This window comes from Pseudophryne corroboree, chromosome 1, assembly GCF_028390025.1.
Source record: "Pseudophryne corroboree isolate aPseCor3 chromosome 1, aPseCor3.hap2, whole genome shotgun sequence".
NCBI lineage: Eukaryota > Metazoa > Chordata > Amphibia > Anura > Myobatrachidae > Pseudophryne > Pseudophryne corroboree.
In genome coordinates this window covers 904,140,887-904,160,327 of record NC_086444.1, presented here as the reverse complement: position 1 = coordinate 904,160,327, position 19,441 = coordinate 904,140,887, and positions in this window count along the sequence as shown.

The following is a 19,441-nucleotide window of genomic DNA, read 5'->3' as shown; positions in this document are numbered from 1 at the left end:
TCAAAGTGGGTTTCTGGCATTCGTGGAAAGGTGACCCATGTGCAAACATGGGTCCCCTTTCAGTTCGTGGTCGGGACACCGTTTTGTTATTTTTTTCAAGTACGTGGATTACCCCTGGATTTCCCGAGGAGCCTGGACCCCTGGATCTCGTGAGTATAATTTCTTCAACAGGTACCCCTTGGATTCTACTGGAGAAGAGGACCGACCTGCGTGGGAACTTAAGGTAAGTATGTATGTATGTGTGTATGTATGTAATAAAATTATACTTTCACGGTGTGTGTGTCTTGTCTTTTTTTGGGTATTTTTTTAGTAGTAGTACTACAGGTACCAGCGGGCCCGTTTTTCCGTCGCATGCTGGTACTTGTGGTTCTCCAAGTACCAGCATGCGGGGGAGGCTTGCTGGGCCTTGTAGTACTGCTACTAAAAACAATATCTTTTCTTTTACAACAAAGGCTATCAGCCTCCCCATCCGCAGCCCATTGGATGGGGGGGACAGCCTCGGGCTTCACCCCTGGCCCTTGGGTGGCTGGGGGGGGGGGACCCCTTGATTGAAGGGGTCCCCACTCCCCCAGGGTACCCCGGCCAGGAGTGACTAGTTGGATTTTTGATGCCACGGCCGCAGGGCACTATATAAAAGTGACCCCCGGCTGTGGCATTATCTGTCCAGCTAGTGGAGCCCGGTGCTGGTTTTAAAAATACGGGGGACCCCTACTCTTTTTGTCCCCCGTATTTTTGGGACCAGGACCAGGCGCAGAGCCCGATGCTGGTTGCTTAAATATGGGGGAACCCCTGTCATTTTCCCCCCCATATTTCTGCAACCAGGATCGGCTCAAAGAGCCCGAGGCTGGTTATGCTTAGGAGGGGGGACCCCACGCAATTTTTTTAAAAAAAAAAAGCACTTTCCCACCCCTTCCCACTGATATACATGCACGGATCTCATGGATCCGTGCATGCCTATCCAATCACGAATAAAAAAAAAAGGTCTGTTTTTTTTTAGCACTTTTTTACGAGTTGTAATTTTTCACGGCAGTGTTTGTTTGTTTTTTGCTTTGCACTTCTTAGTAAATGACCGAGATTCATACTTAAACAGCCGCGTTTTGACCGATGGTGTATTCATTCGTAATTTTTTACTTGGACTTGCAAAAAATTACGAATGCCCTCATCTCTGCCGTGATTAGTGTTTAGTAAATTACCGAGATGACACTTTGATGAAAAAACGGCATCTCGGTCAAAATCGGGAGCTTAGTAAATTTCCCCCACAGAGTCAGCTTACATCAACAATGATATTCCATTTGTTCGGTCACGAAATATGCTATGCGTAGCAATCCACTGGTGGATGTATTCACCTCTTATAGAGGAAGGGATTCACCTTTAAATAATCCAAAAACAAATGGACATGGTGCAAGTACAGCCAGGTAATTTGGATAAAAGGTGATTTTAATACAAAAAAACTCACAAACAGAGCAAAGAAATAGGCATATAACCACTTTTGTGGGTTAAGGACATACGACCAGGCATCAACACTGTTACCCTCCCAGTTCGTTAGCATGGAAGCAGATCGGAGTTCCAGAATCTCGAATCCACTGGTAACAGGAAGCTGTAATGGTCCAGCAGTAGTCCCCCAAAAAACGTCAGTCACCACGCCTGAAGCTTTTCGGACCTTAGTCCTTCATCAGAGGCATGGTGGCTGACTGAATAGATTCTTCCTAAATACCTTATCTAATCAGGTAGAATTGGCTACACATGTAACTCCTAATCACATTTCATCCGTTATCGCTGATTCTCTTGCGGAAATGACGATCGCGGTGATTTACCGGAACCGGAAGTGCGTCATTTGCGTTCCACGATGCGTTCCAGCTCCGGAAAAACCGGAAGTTAGACCTTTTTGTCCCAGAGTGCGTTCCAGATGTCCATTTTGTAGTAATACTACGGGCTTATTATTCATAAGGTCCTTATAGTGTCCATAATGGAAGTAAAATCCGCAGTAGTATATACCCAAAAGATAAACAAAACATATCAGTGTATTAAAACAATGAAGGTTAAAACAATATTCATAAAAACCATTTGAGTTCAAACTCAGAGTTCAAGCCATTAGGGATTAATGAGTTAAGTTTAAAAATCCATTTCATCTCCGCCTTGGCTAAATTAATCTCTGAATTCCGATGCCTCCAATTTGGAGTAATTGCTTGGATCCCCATAAAATTTTTTAAATATTTCGGATTACATTGATGTACCTTTTTAAAATGCATGGACACTGAATGTGTTTCTAACCCCTTTTTTATATTATATGTATGTTCGGCTAGGCGTGTTTTTAAATTCCTACTTGTCTTGCCGATATAAAACAGGTTACAGGTACAGGATAAAACATATACAACATTCTTTGTGTTGCAAGTAATAAAATTATGGATGTGAAATTTCTCCCCATTGACCTCAAATTCTTTTTGTTTACTGGGGCCCTTTACCAGCCGGCACATGGGGCATAGTCCACATCTATGAAAACCATGGCTCCTAGTGCTGGAGCGCTTGGTATCATTCACAGCACTGTGTACCAGTTCATCCTTAATATTTTTGGCTCTTCTATATGTAAATAGAGGCCTATCAGGGATCTCCTTTCCCAATATGGGATCTATAAGAGGTGAATACATCCACCAGTGGATTGCTACGCATAGCATATTTCGTGACCGAACAAATGGAATATCATTGTTGATGTAAGCTGACTCTGTGTTTGATCATTGTTATCAGCGCTATTGTTATACCAAAGTGTATTGTATTTCTTATGTGTTTTCGTGGCAGTGATGAAATACCAACTTATCGGGGTTTGGTTTCACCTGACCGAAGTAAGCGAAAAAAAATCCATGAAAAGTGCTGGCATCGGGGGCTAATAGGATAGCCCTGGGAGTGTCAATTAGCTGCGGTACATTACTGCAGCTAATGGATACTGCCCTATCGATTGCATCTGTGAAAGCAGACTCATCTCCCATTTTCGTGCCAACTGCCCATGCATCTGAATCGTAAAACCTGATGTGCATATGCTCTTGCGCAATGTGTCAGAAGCAGGGTGCCTCCTGAGTCATTTAGCTCACCGCACGTCCCTGGTGTGTACCATATCTTGTGTGACTGTAGATAGCGTGTTCTGAGTGCCACATGGGCAGTAAGTATCAAGATGCACAGTGCAGCTACAGTATTTCTGATGGGAGTGCCATCGGAATGTTGTGCACATGTAAGTACAGCTATGTGTAATTCTAAGTCATGCATACACAGGTAAGGAGTGCCTGTTTCAGATGAATCACTTCCCCCTGGCATGGGGCTGTTGTGGGTGTACTACGTTTCACAGGCGCTCGGGATCACGGTGACCAGCATACCGGTGCAGGGATCCCGACCACCAGAATGCCGGCAATGGGGCGAGCGCAATAGAGCCCCTTGCGGGCTTGCTGCGCTCGCCATGCTGCGGGCACATCACGCTATAAATTCTTCCTCCGGGGGTGTCATGGACACCCCAAGAGGGAAAATAGGTGTCGGTATCCCGGAGGTCGGGAACCCGGTGCCGGTATGGTGAGCGCCGGGATCCCGACAGCCGAGAGATCGAGTGCCACCTGGCTGTTGCAAGTGCTAATATAATAGTGATGTCTGTGTGTGTGGACACTGTAACAGTGGGCAAGATAGGTTTTCACTTCCCAATGCACAGATTTGTGATTTACTGTAGTTCAGCAGACATTTATATTACCATATGAAAATGAACACAAGCGGTCACAGAAGTATGTGACTGAATCAGGCCCTGGGTCTGCTATGCTGCATACTGTGATTTATTGCAATGACTGGGCTGAGCAAATTACAGGGTTAATCCATCAAAAATAGGCTGTGATTGGTGAATTTCAGAATGTTAAACTATTACAATGTGACACCATGGGTTCAATATTCTCTCTACCTTTTTAATTTTTTTAAAGTGTCACATGACTTGCAAGGCAGCAATCATTGTTTTTAACTGGGTACTGGATGTGATTAATGGGAGATAACTACATATTAGTTTTTAAATAATTTTGTGAGGAGTACAGAGAATAAAATAAGAATTAAACATTAGTTGAATAGAAGAACTGGGAAGGATACTTATTTATAATTTAAATAACATTAATAAGAAAGTGTTTTATTGCTGTGTTTTAGCATGAATACTGTTATATCAGGTGTACAGGGGGTAATTCAGACCTGATTGTAGCAGCAAATTTGTTAGCAGTTGGGCAAAACCATGTGCACTGCAGGTGGGGCAGATATAACATGTGCAGAGAGAGTTAGACTTGGGTGGTTATTTTGTTTCTGTGCAGAGTAAATACTGCCAGCTTTATTTTTACACTGCAATTTAGATTTCAGTTTGGACACACCCCACCCAAATCTAACTCTCTCTGCACATGTTATATCTGTCCCCCCCTACAGTGCCCATGGTTTTGCCCAACTGCAAACAAATTTGCTGCTACAATTAGGTCTGAATTACCCCCACAGTTAGGACAACCAACAGTGTAACTAGGTCGGGGTGAGTAGGACACATGCTCTGATGGCCAGGGCATAATACCCGCACCACCTGCCTGCCACCTTTGTGCTGCACCTGAAATGGGGGAGGCTGTTTGACACAGAGTGAATGGAGGGGGATGGCTGCACTTAATAGTGTGGCAGAGAGACAAAGTTGGGAGATAAGGATGTGGACAGATGAAGCAGGGGGGAGATGATGGTTTGCTGACAGATGGTGCATGGGCGAGATGACGGTTTACTAAGAGATGGCGCAAAATGTAGATGATGGTGTGCTGACAGAGGACACAGGTGGAGGAGATTATGGTGTGCTGAGAGATGACACAGGGAAGAAATGATGGGGTGCTGAGAAGGGGCGCAGGGGGGGAAATTATGGTGCGCTGAAAGATGACATGGGGGAGATGATGGTGTGGCTGAGAGATGCAGGGGGAGATGGTGTGGCTGAGAGATGCAGGGAGGAAGGGGAGACACAGGATGAAGCGGGAGGAGGCTGTCTGACACAGATTAAATGGAGGGGGATGGTGAGAGAAGCTGGCTGATCATGATGGTGTGGCAGAGAGACACAGTCAGGAGATGATGGTGTGCTGAGAAATAACGCAGTGTTGGAGATGATGGTGTGCTGAAAGATGAAGCATGATGTAGATGATAGTGATTGATGACGCAAGGAGGAAATGATGGTAAGCTGAGAGGTGACAAAGGAGGGAAATTATGGTGTGTCTGAGAGACAATGCAGTGGGGAAATGATGGTGTGGCTGAGAGATGCAGGGAGGATATGATGGTGTGGCTGAGAGATGCAGGGAGTAGATGATGGTGTGGCTGAGAGTCACAGAAGGGAGATGGTGTGGCTGAGAGATGCCCGGAGGATATGATGGTGTGGCTGAAAGACACAGAAGGGAGATGGTGTGGCTGAGAGATGCAGGTAGTAGACGATAGTGTGGCTGAGAGACACAGAAGGGAGAAGGTGTGGCTGAGAGATGCAAGGAGGAGATGATGGTGTGGCTGAGAGATGCAAAGAGGAGATGATGGTGTGGGTAAGAGATTCAGGGAGGAGATAGTATGGCTGAGAGGCAATGCAGGAAGGAGATGATGGTGTGGCTGAGAGACGCAGGGGTTTGTGTAGCTGAGATATGCAAATGGGAGATCGTGAGGCTGAGAGATGCAGGGAGATGATGGTTTGGCTGAGAGATGCAGGGGGAGATGATGGTGTAGCTGAGAGACGCAGGGGGCAGGAATTGACACAGGGGTTACAAGTCTGGTTGAACCAGTGTTATATGATGATGACCTTAGTAATATTCCTACACAAACAGGCATCTTCCAGACCATGTGATATCCTACATGAATAGTGAATACTGACTGAAGATGCCATCTTCCCAGGGAGGATGCATTTCTTCAGAAGCTCCCCATTGTGAGAAACCATCATATAGGTAAGGTACATATGAAATGGAAAGGAATGTTCCCAAAGTGATGAGAAATGGGTGTGTGATGGCAAGACAAATGAGGTATGCTAGGATCAGATGGAAAGCATATATGGTTTATTCACACCTCGGCCCAGGTGGGTGTCTAAGAGCACGCAGGCTCAAAGAGACAAATTGGTTACAAAGCTTACAGTTTATATAGTATACAATACACATTACATCAGAAATGGTTATGTAACAGAGAACACAATCCATCTTTCTCTGACGTCCTAGTGGATGCTGGGAACTCCGTAAGGACCATGGGGAATAGACGGGCTCCGCAGGAGACTGGGCACTCTAAAAGAAAGATTAGGTACTATCTGGTGTGCACTGGCTCCTCCCACTATGACCCTCCTCCAGACCTCAGTTAGATTTCGTGCCCGGCCGATCTGGATGCACACTAGGGGCTCTCCTGAGCTCCTAGAAAGAAAGTTTATTTTAGGTTTTTTATTTTACAGTGAGACCTGCTGGCAACAGGCTCACTGCATCGAGGGACTAAGGGGAGAAGAAGCGAACCTACCTGCTTGCAGCTAGCTTGGGCTTCTTAGGCTACTGGACACCATTAGCTCCAGAGGGATCGACCGCATGGAACTGGCCTTGGTGTTCGTTCCCGGAGCCGCGCCGCCGTCCCCCTGACAGAGCCAGAAGCAAGAAGAGGTCCGGAAAATCGGCGGCAGAAGACATCAGTCTTCACCAAGGTAGCGCACAGCACTGCAGCTGTGCGCCATTGCTCCTCATGCACACTTCACACTCCGGTCACTGAGGGTGCAGGGCGCTGGGGGGGGCGCCCTGAGGGCAATATATGACACCTTGGCTGGCAAATCTACATCATATATAGTCCTAGAGGCTATATAGATGTAAAATTACCCCTGCCAGTATTCCAGAAAAAGCGGGAGAAAGTCAGTTGAAAAAGGGGCGGGGCTTCTCCCTCAGCACACTGGAGCCATTTTCTCTTCACAGTGCAGCTGGAAGACAGCTCCCCAGGCTCTCCCCTGTAGTTTTCAGGCTCAAAGGGTTAAAAAGAGAGGGGGGGCACAAAATTTAGGCGCAATATTGTATATACAAGCAGCTATTGGGAAAAATTCACTCAATATAGTGTTAATCCCTAAATTATATAGCGCTCTGGTGTGTGCTGGCATACTCTCTCTCTGTCTCCCCAAAGGGCTGTGTGGGGTCCTGTCCTCAGTCAGAGCATTCCCTGTGTGTGTGCGGTGTGTCGGTACGGCTGTGTCGACACGTTTGATGAGGAGGCTTATGTGATGGCAGAGCAGATGCCGATAAATGTGATGTCGCCCCCTGTGGGGCCGACACCAGAGTGGATGGATAGGTGGAAGGTATAAACCGACAATGTCAACTCCTTACATAAAAGGCTGGATGACGTAACAGCTATGGGACAGCCGGCTTCTCAGCCCGCGCCTGCCCAGGCGTCTCAAAGGCCATCAGGGGCTCAAAAACGCCCGCTCCCTCAGATGGCAGACACAGATGTCGACACGGAGTCTGACTCCAGTGTCGACGAGGTTGAGACATATACACAATCCACTAGGAACATCCGTTACATGATCCCGGCAATAACAAATGTGTTACACATTTCTGACATTAACCCAAGTACCACTAAAAAAGGGTTTTATGTTTGGGGGAGAAAAAGCAGGCTGTGTTTTGTTCCCCCATCAAATGAGTGAATGAAGTGTGAAAAAGCGTGGGTTCCCCCGATAAGAAACTGGTAATTTCTAAAAAGTTACTGATGGCGTACCCTTTCCCGCCAGAGGATAAGTTACGCTGGGAGATATCCCCTAGGGTGGATAAGGCGCTCACACGTTTGTCAAAAAAGGTGGCACTGCCGTCTTAGGATACGGCCACTTTGAAGGTACCTGCTGATAAAAAGCAGGAGGCTATCCTGAAGTCTGTATTTAAACTCTCAGGTACTAGACTGAGACCTGCAGATAGTGCTGCTGCAGCGTGGTCTGTAACCCTGTCAAACAGGGATACTATTTTGCGAACATAAGACGTTGTCTTATATATGAGGGATGCACAGAGGGATATTTTGCCGGCTGGCATCCAGAATTAATGCAATGTCCATTCTGTCAGGAGGGTATTAGAGACCCGACACTGGACAGGTGATGCTGACTTTAAAAGGCACATAGAGCCTTATAAGGGTGAGGAATTGTTTGGGGATGGTCTCTGGGACCTCGTATCCACAGCAACAGCTGGGAAGAAATTTTTTTACCTCAGGTTTCCTCACAGCCTAAGAAAGCACTGTAATATCAGGTACAGTCCTTTCGGCTTCAGAAAAGCAAGCGGGTCAAAGGCGCTTCCTTTCTGCACAGAGACGAGGGAAGAGGGAAAAAGCTGCACCAGTCAGCCAGTTCCCAGAATCAAAATTCTTCCCCCGCTTCCTCTGAGTCCACCGCATGACGCGGGGGCTCCACAGGCGTAGCCAGGTACGGTGGGGGGCCGCCTCAAAAATTTCAGCGATCAGTGGGCTCGCTCACAGGTGGATCCCTGGATCCTTCAAGTAGTATCTCAGGGGTACAAGCTGGAATTCGAGGCGTCTCCCCCCCGCCGTTTCCTCAAATCTGCCTTGCCGACAACTCCCTCAGGCAGGGAGGCTGTGCTAGAGGCAATTCACAAGCTGTATTCCCAGCAGGTGATAGTCAAGGTGCCCCTACTTCAACAAGGACGGGGTTACTATTCCACACTGTTTGTGGTACCGAAACCGGACGGTTCGGTGAGACCCATTTTAAATTTGAAATCCTTGAACACATACATAAAAAAATTCAAGTTCAAGATGGAATCGCTCAGGGCGGTTATTGCAAGCCTGGAGGAGGGGGATTACATGGTATCCCTGGACATCAAGGATGCTTACCTACATGTCCCCATTTACCATCCTCACCAGGTGTACCTCAGATTTGTGGTACAGGATTGCCATTACCAATTCCAAACACTGCCGTTTGGACTGTCCACGGCACCGAGGGTCTTTACCAAGGTAATGGCAGAAATGATGATACTCCTTCGAAAAAAGGGAGTTTTTAATTATCCCGTACTTGGACGATCTCCTTATAAAGGCGAGGTCCAAGGAGCAGTTGTTGGTCGGAGTAGCACTATCTCGGGAAGTGCTACAACAGCACGGATGGATTCTATACATTCCAAAGTCACAGCTGGTTCCTACCACACGCCTACTGTTCCTGGGGATGGTTCTGGACACAGAACAGAAAAAAAAAAAAAAAGTGTTTCTCCCCCAGGAGAAAGCCAAGGAGCTGTCATCTCTAGTCAGAGACCTCCTGAATCCAAAACAGGTATCGGTGCATCACTGCACACGAGTCCTTGGAAAAATGGTAGCTTCTTACGAAGCAAAATTCCATTCGGCAGGTTCCATGCAAGAACCTTTCAGTGGGACTTCTTGGACAAGTGGTCGGGATCGCATCTTCAGATGCATCGGCTGATAACCCTGTCTCCAAGGACCAGGGTATCTCTACTGTGGTGGCTGCAGAGTGCTCATCTTCAAGAGGGCCGCAGATTCAGCATACAGGACTGGGTCCTGGTAACCACGGATGCCAGCCTTCGAGGCTGGGGGGCAGTCACACAGGGAAGAAATTTCCAAGGACTTTGGTCAAGTCAGGAGTCGTCCCTACACATAAATATTCTGGAACTGAGGGCCATTTACAATGCCCTAAGTCTGGCAAGGCCTCTGCTTCAAAACCAGCCAGTACTGATCCAATCAGACAACATCACGGTAGTCGCCCATGTAAACCGACAGGGCGGCACAAGAAGCAGGATGGCGATGGCAGAAGCCACAAGGATTCTCCGATGGGCGGAAAATCACGTCTTAGCACTGTCAGCAGTGTTCATTCCGGGAGTGGACAACTGGGAAGCAGACTTTCTTAGCAGACACGACCTACACCCGGGAGAGTGGGGACTTCATCCAGAAGTCTTCCAACTGTTGGTAAACCGTTGGGAAAGGCCACAGGTGGACATGATGGCGTCCCGCCTAAACAAAAAACTAGATATTGCGCCAGGTCAAGGGACCCTCAGGCAATAGCTGTGGACGCTCTAGTGACACAGTGGGTGTACCAGTCGGTTTATGTATTCCCTCCTCTGCCTCTCATACCAAAGGTACTGAGAATAATAAGAAAACGAGGAGTAAGAACGATACTCGTCGTTCCGGATGGGCCAAGAAGAGCTTGGTACCCAGAACTTCAAGAAATTATATCAGAGGACCCATGGCCTCTACCGCTCAGACAGGATCTGCTACAGCAGGGGCCCTGTCTGTTCCAAGACTTACCGCGGCTGCGTTTAACGGCATGGCGGTTGAATTCTGGATCCTAAAGGAAAAGGGCATTCCGGAGGAAGTTATTCCTACGCTGATAAAAGCCAGGAAAGAAGTAACCGCAAACCATTATCACCGTATTTGGCGAAAATATGTTGCGTGGTGTGAGGCCAGGAAGGCCCCAACAGAGGAATTTCAGCTGGGTCGTTTTCTGCACTTCCTACAGTCAGGAGTGACTATGGGCCTAAACTTGGGTTCCATTAAGGTCCAGATTTCGGCTCTGTCGATTTTCTTCCAGAAAGAACTGGCTTCACTGCCTGGAGTTCAGACATTTGTAAAGGGAGTGCTACATATTCAGCCCCCTTTTGTGCCTCCTGTGGCACCTTGGGATCTCAACGTGGTGTTGAGTTTCTTAAAATCACATTGGTTTGAGCCACTTAATACTGTGGATTTGAAATATCTCACGTGGAAAGTGGTCATGTTATTGGCCTTGGCTTCGGCCAGGCGTGTGTCAGAATTGGCGGCTTTGTCATGTAAAAGCCCTTATCTGATTTTCCATATGGATAGGGCAGAATTGAGGACTTGTCCCCAGTTTCTCCCTAAGGTGGTATCAGCTTTTCACTTGAACCAACCTATTGTAGTGCCTGCGGCTACTAGGGACTTGGAAGATTCCAAGTTACTGGACGTAGTCAGGGCCTTAAAAATTTATATTTCCAGGACGGCTGGAGTCAGGAAAACTGACTCGCTTTTTATCCTGTAGGCACCCAACAAAATAGGTGCTCCTGCTTCTAAGCAGACTATTGCTCGCTGAATTTGTAGCACAATTCAGCTGGAGCATTCTGCGGCTGGATTGCCGCATCCTAAATCAGTAAAAGCCCATTCCACAAGGAAAGTGGGCTCATCTTGGGCGGCTGCCCGAGGGGTCTCGGCTTTACAACTTTGCGAGCTGCAACTTGGTCAGGGGCAAACACGTTTGCTAAATTCTAAAAATTTGATACCCTGGCTGAGGAGGACCTTGAGTTCTCTCATTCGGTGCTGCAGAGTCATCCGCACTCTCCCGCCCGTTTGGGAGCTTTGGTATAATCCCCATGGTCCTTACGGAGTTCCCAGCATCCACTAGGACGTCAGAGAAAATAAGATTTTACTCACTGGTAAATCTATTTCTCGTAGTCCGTAGTGGATGCTGGGCGCCCATCCCAAGTGCGGATTGTCTGCAATACTTGTATGTAGTTATTAGAGATGAGCGCCTGAAATTTTTCGGGTTTTGTGTTTTGGTTTTGGGTTCGGTTCCGCGGCCGTGTTTTGGGTTCGAACGCGTTTTGGCAAAACCTCACCGAATTTTTTTTGTCGGATTCGGGTGTGTTTTGGATTCGGGTGTTTTTTTCAAAAAACACTAAAAAACAGCTTAAATCATAGAATTTGGGGGTCATTTTGATCCCAAAGTATTATTAACCTCAAAAACCATAATTTACACTCATTTTCAGTCTATTCTGAATACCTCACACCTCACAATATTATTTTTAGTCCTAAAATTTGCACCGAGGTCGCTGTGTGAGTAAGATAAGCGACCCTAGTGGCCGACACAAACACCGGGCCCATCTAGGAGTGGCACTGCAGTGTCACGCAGGATGTCCCTTCCAAAAAACCCTCCCCAAACAGCACATGACGCAAAGAAAAAAAGAGGCGCAATGAGGTAGCTGACTGTGTGAGTAAGATTAGCGACCCTAGTGGCCGACACAAACACCGGGCCCATCTAGGAGTGGCACTGCAGTGTCACGCAGGATGTCCCTTCCAAAAAACCCTCCCCAATCAGCACATGATGCAAAGAAAAAGAAAAGAAAAAAGAGGTGCAAGATGGAATTGTCCTTGGGCCCTCCCACCCACCCTTATGTTGTATAAACAAAACAGGACATGCACACTTTAACCAACCCATCATTTCAGTGACAGGGTCTGCCACACGACTGTGACTGATATGACGGGTTGGTTTGGACCCCCCCCAAAAAAGAAGCAATTAATCTCTCCTTGCACAAACTGGCTCTACAGAGGCAAGATGTCCACCTCATCTTCACCCTCCGATATATCACCGTGTACATCCCCCTCCTCACAGATTATCAATTCGTCCCCACTGGAATCCACCATCTCAGCTCCCTGTGTACTTTGTGGAGGCAATTGCTGCTGGTCAATGTCTCCGCGGAGGAATTGATTATAATTAATTTTAATGAACATCATCTTCTCCACATTTTCTGGATGTAACCTCGTACGCCGATTGCTGACAAGGTGAGCGGCGGCACTAAACACTCTTTCGGAGTACACACTTGTGGGAGGGCAACTTAGGTAGAATAAAGCCAGTTTGTGCAAGGGCCTCCAAATTGCCTCTTTTTCCTGCCAGTATAAGTACGGACTGTGTGACGTGCCTACTTGGATGCGGTCACTCATATAATCCTCCACCATTCTATCAATGTTGAGAGAATCATATGCAGTGACAGTAGACGACATGTCCGTAATCGTTGTCAGGTCCTTCAGTCCGGACCAGATGTCAGCATCAGCAGTCGCTCCAGACTGCCCTGCATCACCGCCAGCGGGTGGGCTCGGAATTCTGAGCCTTTTCCTCGCACCCCCAGTTGCGGGAGAATGTGAAGGAGGAGATGTTGACAGGTCGCGTTCCGCTTGACTTGACAATTTTGTCACCAGCAGGTCTTTCAACCCCAGCAGACCTGTGTCTGCCGGAAAGAGAGATCCAAGGTAGGCTTTAAATCTAGGATCGAGCACGGTGGCCAAAATGTAGTGCTCTGATTTCAACAGATTGACCACCCGTGAATCCTTGTTAAGCGAATTAAGGGCTGCATCCACAAGTCCCACATGCCTAGCGGAATCGCTCCCTTTTAGCTCCTTCTTCAATGCCTCCAGCTTCTTCTGCAAAAGCCTGATGAGGGGAATGACCTGACTCAGGCTGGCAGTGTCTGAACTGACTTCACGTGTGGCAAGTTCAAAGGGCATCAGAACCTTGCACAACGTTGAAATCATTCTCCACTGCACTTGAGACAGGTGCATTCCACCTACTATATCGTGCTCAATTGTATAGGCTTGAATGGCCTTTTGCTGCTCCTCCAACCTCTGAAGCATATAGAGGGTTGAATTCCACCTCGTTACCACTTCTTGCTTCAGATGATGGCAGGGCAGGTTCAGTAGTTTTTGGTGGTGCTCCAGTCTTCTGTACGTGGTGCCTGTACGCCGAAAGTGTCCCGCAATTTTTCTGGCCACCGACAGCATCTCTTGCACGCCCCTGTCGTTTTTAAAAAAATTCTGCACCACCAAATTCAAGGTATGTGCAAAACATGGGACGTGCTGGAATTTGCCCATATTTAATGCACACACAATATTGCTGGCGTTGTCCGATGCCACAAATCCACAGGAGAGTCCAATTGGGGTAAGCCATTCCGCGATGATCTTCCTCAGTTGCCGTAAGAGGTTTTCAGCTGTGTGCGTATTCTGGAAAGCGGTGATACAAAGCGTAGCCTGCCTAGGAAAGAGTTGGCGTTTGCGAGATGCTGCTACTGGTGCCGCCGCTGCTGTTCTTGCGGCGGGAGTCCATACATCTACCCAGTGGGCTGTCACAGTCATATAGTCCTGACCCTGCCCTGCTCCACTTGTCCACATGTCCGTGGTTAAGTGGACATTGGGTACAACTGCATTTTTTAGGACACTGGTGAGTCTTTTTCTGACGTCCGTGTACATTCTCGGTATCGCCTGCCTAGAGAAGTGGAACCTAGATGGTATATGGTAACGGGGGCACACTGCCTCAATAAATTGTCTAGTTCCCTGTGAACTAACGGCGGATACCGGACGCACGTCTAACACCAACATAGTTGTCAAGGACTCAGTTATCCGCTTTGCAGTAGGATGACTGCTGTGATATTTCATCTTCCTCGCAAAGGACTGTTGAACAGTCAATTGCTTACTGGAAGTAGTACAAGTGGGCTTACGACTTCCCCTCTGGGATGACCATCGACTCCCAGCGGCAACAACAGCAGCGCCAGCAGCAGTAGGCGTTACACGCAAGGATGCATCGGAGGAATCCCAGGCAGGAGAGGACTCGTCAGAATTGCCAGTGACATGGCCTGCAGGACTATTGGCATTCCTGGGGAAGGAGGAAATTGACACTGAGGGAGTTGGTGGGGTGGTTTGCGTGAGCTTGGTTACAAGAGGAAGGGATTTACTGGTCAGTGGACTGCTTCCGCTGTCACCCAAAGTTTTTGAACTTGTCACTGACTTATTATGAATGCGCTGCAGGTGACGTATAAGGGAGGATGTTCCGAGGTGGTTAACGTCCTTACCCCTACTTATTACAGCTTGACAAAGGGAACACACGGCTTGACACCTGTTGTCCGCATTTCTGGTGAAATACCTCCACACCGAAGAGCTGATTTTTTTGGTATTTTCACCTGGCATGTCAACGGCCATATTCCTCCCACGGACAACAGGTGTCTCCCCGGGTGCCTGACTTAAACAAACCACCTCACCATCAGAATCCTCCTGGTCAATTTCCTCCCCAGCGCCAGCAACACCCATATCCTCCCCATCCTGGTGTACTTCAACACTGACATCTTCAATCTGACTATCAGGAACTGGACTGCGGGTGCTCCTTCCAGCACTTGCAGGGGGCGTGCAAATGGTGGAAGGCGCATGCTCTTCACGTCCAGTGTTGGGAAGGTCAGGCATCGCAACCGACACAATTGGTCTCTCCTTGTGGATTTGGGATTTCGAAGAATGCACAGTTCTTTGCTGTGCTGCTTTTGCCAGCTTGAGTCTTTTCATTTTTCTAGCGAGAGGCTGAGTGCTTCCATCCTCATGTGAAGCTGAACCACTAGCCATGAACATAGGCCAGGGCCTCAGCCGTTCCTTGCCACTCCGTGTGGTAAATGGCATATTGGCAAGTTTACGCTTCTCCTCCGACAATTTTATTTTAGGTTTTGGAGTCCTTTTTTTACTGATATTTGGTGTTTTGGATTTGACATGCTCTGTACTATGACATTGGGCATCGGCCTTGGCAGACGACGTTGCTGGCATTTCATCGTCTCGGCCATGACTAGTGGCAGCAGCTTCAGCACGAGGTGGAAGTGGATCTTGATCTTTCCCTAATTTTGGAACCTCAACATTTTTGTTCTCCATATTTTAATAGGCACAACTAAAAGGCACCTCAGGTAAACAATGGAGATGGATTGGATACTAGTATACAATTATGGACGGGCTGCCGAGTGCCGACACAGAGGTAGCCACAGCCGTGAACTACCGCACTGTACTGTGTCTGCTGCTAATATATAGACTGGTTGATAAAGAGATAGTATACTCGTAACTAGTATGTATGTATAAAGAAAGAAAAAAAAACCACGGTTAGGTGGTATATACAATTATGGACGGGCTGCCGAGTGCCGACACAGAGGTAGCCACAGCCGTGAACTACCGCACTGTACTGTGTCTGCTGCTAATATATAGACTGGTTGATAAAGAGATAGTATACTCGTAACTAGTATGTATGTATAAAGAAAGAAAAAAAAACCACGGTTAGGTGGTATATACAATTATGGACGGGCTGCCGAGTGCCGACACAGAGGTAGCCACAGCCGTGAACTACCGCACTGTACTGTGTCTGCTGCTAATATAGACTGGTTGATAAAGAGATAGTATACTCGTAACTAGTATGTATGTATAAAGAAAAAAAAAAAAACCACGGTTAGGTGGTATATACAATTATGGACGGGCTGCCGAGTGCCGACACAGAGGTAGCCACAGCCGTGAACTACCACACTGTACTGTGTCTGCTGCTAATATATAGACTGGTTGATAAAGAGATAGTATACTCGTAACTAGTATGTATGTATAAAGAAAGAAAAAAAAACCACGGTTAGGTGGTATATACAATTATGGACGGGCTGCCGAGTGCCGACACAGAGGTAGCCACAGCCGTGAACTACCGCACTGTACTGTGTCTGCTGCTAATATATAGACTGGTTGATAAAGAGATAGTATACTCGTAACTAGTATGTATGTATAAAGAAAGAAAAAAAAACCACGGTTAGGTGGTATATACAATTATGGACGGGCTGCCGAGTGCCGACACAGAGGTAGCCACAGCCGTGAACTACCGCACTGTACTGTGTCTGCTGCTAATATATAGACTGGTTGATAAAGAGATAGTATACTCGTAACTAGTATGTATGTATAAAGAAAGAAAAAAAAACCACGGTTAGGTGGTATATACAATTATGGACGGGCTGCCGAGTGCCGACACAGAGGTAGCCACAGCCGTGAACTACCGCACTGTACTGTGTCTGCTGCTAATATAGACTGGTTGATAAAGAGATAGTATACTCGTAACTAGTATGTATGTATAAAGAAAGAAAAAAAAAACACGGTTAGGTGGTATATACAATTATGGACGGGCTGCCGAGTGCCGACACAGAGGTAGCCACAGCCGTGAACTACCGCACTGTACTGTGTCTGCTGCTAATATAGACTGGTTGATAAAGAGATAGTATACTACTAATATTATATATACTGGTGGTCAGGTCACTGGTCACTAGTCACACTGGCAGTGGCACTCCTGCAGCAAAAGTGTGCACTGTTTAATTTTAATATAATATTATGTACTCCTGGCTCCTGCTATAACCTATAACTGGCACTGCAGTAGTGCTCCCCAGTCTCCCCCACAATTATAAGCTGTGTGAGCTGAGCAGTCAGACAGATATATAATATATATAGATGATGCAGCACACTGGCCTGAGCCTGAGCAGTGCACACAGATATGGTATGTGACTGACTGAGTCACTGTGTGTATCGCTTTTTTCAGGGAGAGAACGGATATATTAAATAAACTGCACTGTGTGTCTGGTGGTCACTCACTATATAATATATTATGTACTCCTGGCTCCTGCTATAACCTATAACTGGCACTGCAGTAGTGCTCCCCAGTCTCCCCCACAATTATAAGCTGTGTGAGCTGAGCAGTCAGACAGATATATAATATTATATATAGATAATAGATGATGCAGCACACTGGCCTGAGCCTGAGCAGTGCACACAGATATGGTATGTGACTGAGTCACTGTGTGCTGTGTATCGCTTTTTTCAGGCAGAGAACGGATTATAAATAAAACTGGTGGTCACTATCAGCAAAACTCTGCACTGTACTGAGTACTCCTAATGCTCCCCAAAATTAGTAAATCAAGTGTCTCTCTAATCTATTCTAAACGGAGAGGACGCCAGCCACGTCCTCTCCCTATCAATCTCAATGCACGTGTGAAAATGGCGGCGACGCGCGGCTCCTTATATAGAATCCGAGTCTCGCGATAGAATCCGAGCCTCGCGAGAATCCGACAGCGTCATGATGACGTTCGGGCGCGCTCGGGTTAACCGAGCAAGGCGGGAAGATCCGAGTCGCTCGGACCCGTGAAAAAAAACATGAAGTTCTGGCGGGTTCGGATTCAGAGAAACCGAACCCGCTCATCTCTAGTAGTTATTGCCTAACTAAGGGTTATTGTTGAGCCATCTGTTGAGAGGCTCAGTTATATTTCATACTGTTAACTGGGTATAGTATCACGAGTTATACGGTGTGATTGGTGTGGCTGGTATGAGTCTTACCCGGGATTCAAAATCCTTCCTTATTGTGTCAGCTCTTCCGGGCACAGTATCCTAACTGAGGTCTGGAGGAGGGTCATAGTGGGAGGAGCCAGTGCACACCAGATAGTACCTAATCTTTCTTTTAGAGTGCCCAGTCTCCTGCGGAGCCCGTCTATTCCCCATGGTCCTTACGGAGTTCCCAGCATCCACTACGGACTACGAGAAATAGATTTACCGGTGAGTAAAATCTTATTTTATTACTGTCATTTAGATACTATACTTATTCTTAATTATGAGCATGCAAAGACCTCTGGGCAGTCACGTAGGGGCCATGAGTCAGCAATAGAGCACTATCCACCACTCCTAACCCCCTAATGATTGAAAGAGGCCCTTTTAGAAAGTATATTAACAGAAACAGGCGCATGGTGAGAGTAGAACACTTTTATATAATGTTCAGAATATATGTTTCCCTGCAACCAGATTACATCGATACACAAAGTTTAACCCTATAAGCATTAAGTCCCATCATGTGGGGTCCAGATTTCTCTGACAATTCCTCCCTCTGACAAATTCCTTTGTCACAATTTACTATCCACTTTCTCATATATGACCATTGGGTCGCTTATTTCATTTGCTTGAAAGGGATGAATGGTGCTAACCTGAGGTGTTTCAGGCTCGAGCTCAGAAAATTTTGACTAATGGGCATTACCCCTCTGGACATTGGAACATAGACAGGGGGCTGAAGAGCAGTGGGAATTGGACCAATTGCAGATTTTGAACTACTCTGACACCCCTTACTAAAGAAAAATCGGTACACACTTCAAGCACAGGTAAAAAAAGCAATATTATCAATCCACCTATCATAACATACTGTAAGAATCCGGCTATCAGAGCTGATATACCCCCCCCCCCCCCCCCCCGGGAATCCAAAAGGATCCCATCCTTCTCCTCCTTTCTTCCTTATTCCTTCCTGCATCTTTTCCACTTCTCTAATGTGTCCTTCTGCTACTGTATATCTGAATTATCTGCAATGTAAGTACAACACTCCTGTCCTATCAAGACACATATCCCTCCCTCTGTGGCCAACACATGGTCTAAAGGAAACCTGTTTTGCAAAGCTACTTTACGCACCTGAGCTAATTCTTCAATCATTTCTCGTATGTCAAGACTGGTTTCATTAAATATCTTGTCCATATAGTGAGTATAAGCTTCCAATCTTTCTGACAAAATTGGTACCCCTACCTGAGGGAAAAGCGAATAGAAGAACTGTTCCCATCTATTTTTATACACTATACCTCTCCTGACTCTGTAGAACACTTCACTATAATCAATATTATGTGGGACTCTGTGCAATTTTCTAGTGATTCTTAACATGGGGGCTACTTTAGAAAGGACACATTTACCTGATCCCCCTAGTGCTAACCATGAGTAAGAATTTTTCCCACAGAACCAATAAAAACCTCTATGGAGTGTGACACCTTTCACCCTTACATTGGTGATTATTGTTGAGAGGAAAGAGTGAGTGTTGTTACCTACTGTATCTTACTATAGGGGTTTAGGCCATGAATGTCCACACTTCTTTCTCAAGTTC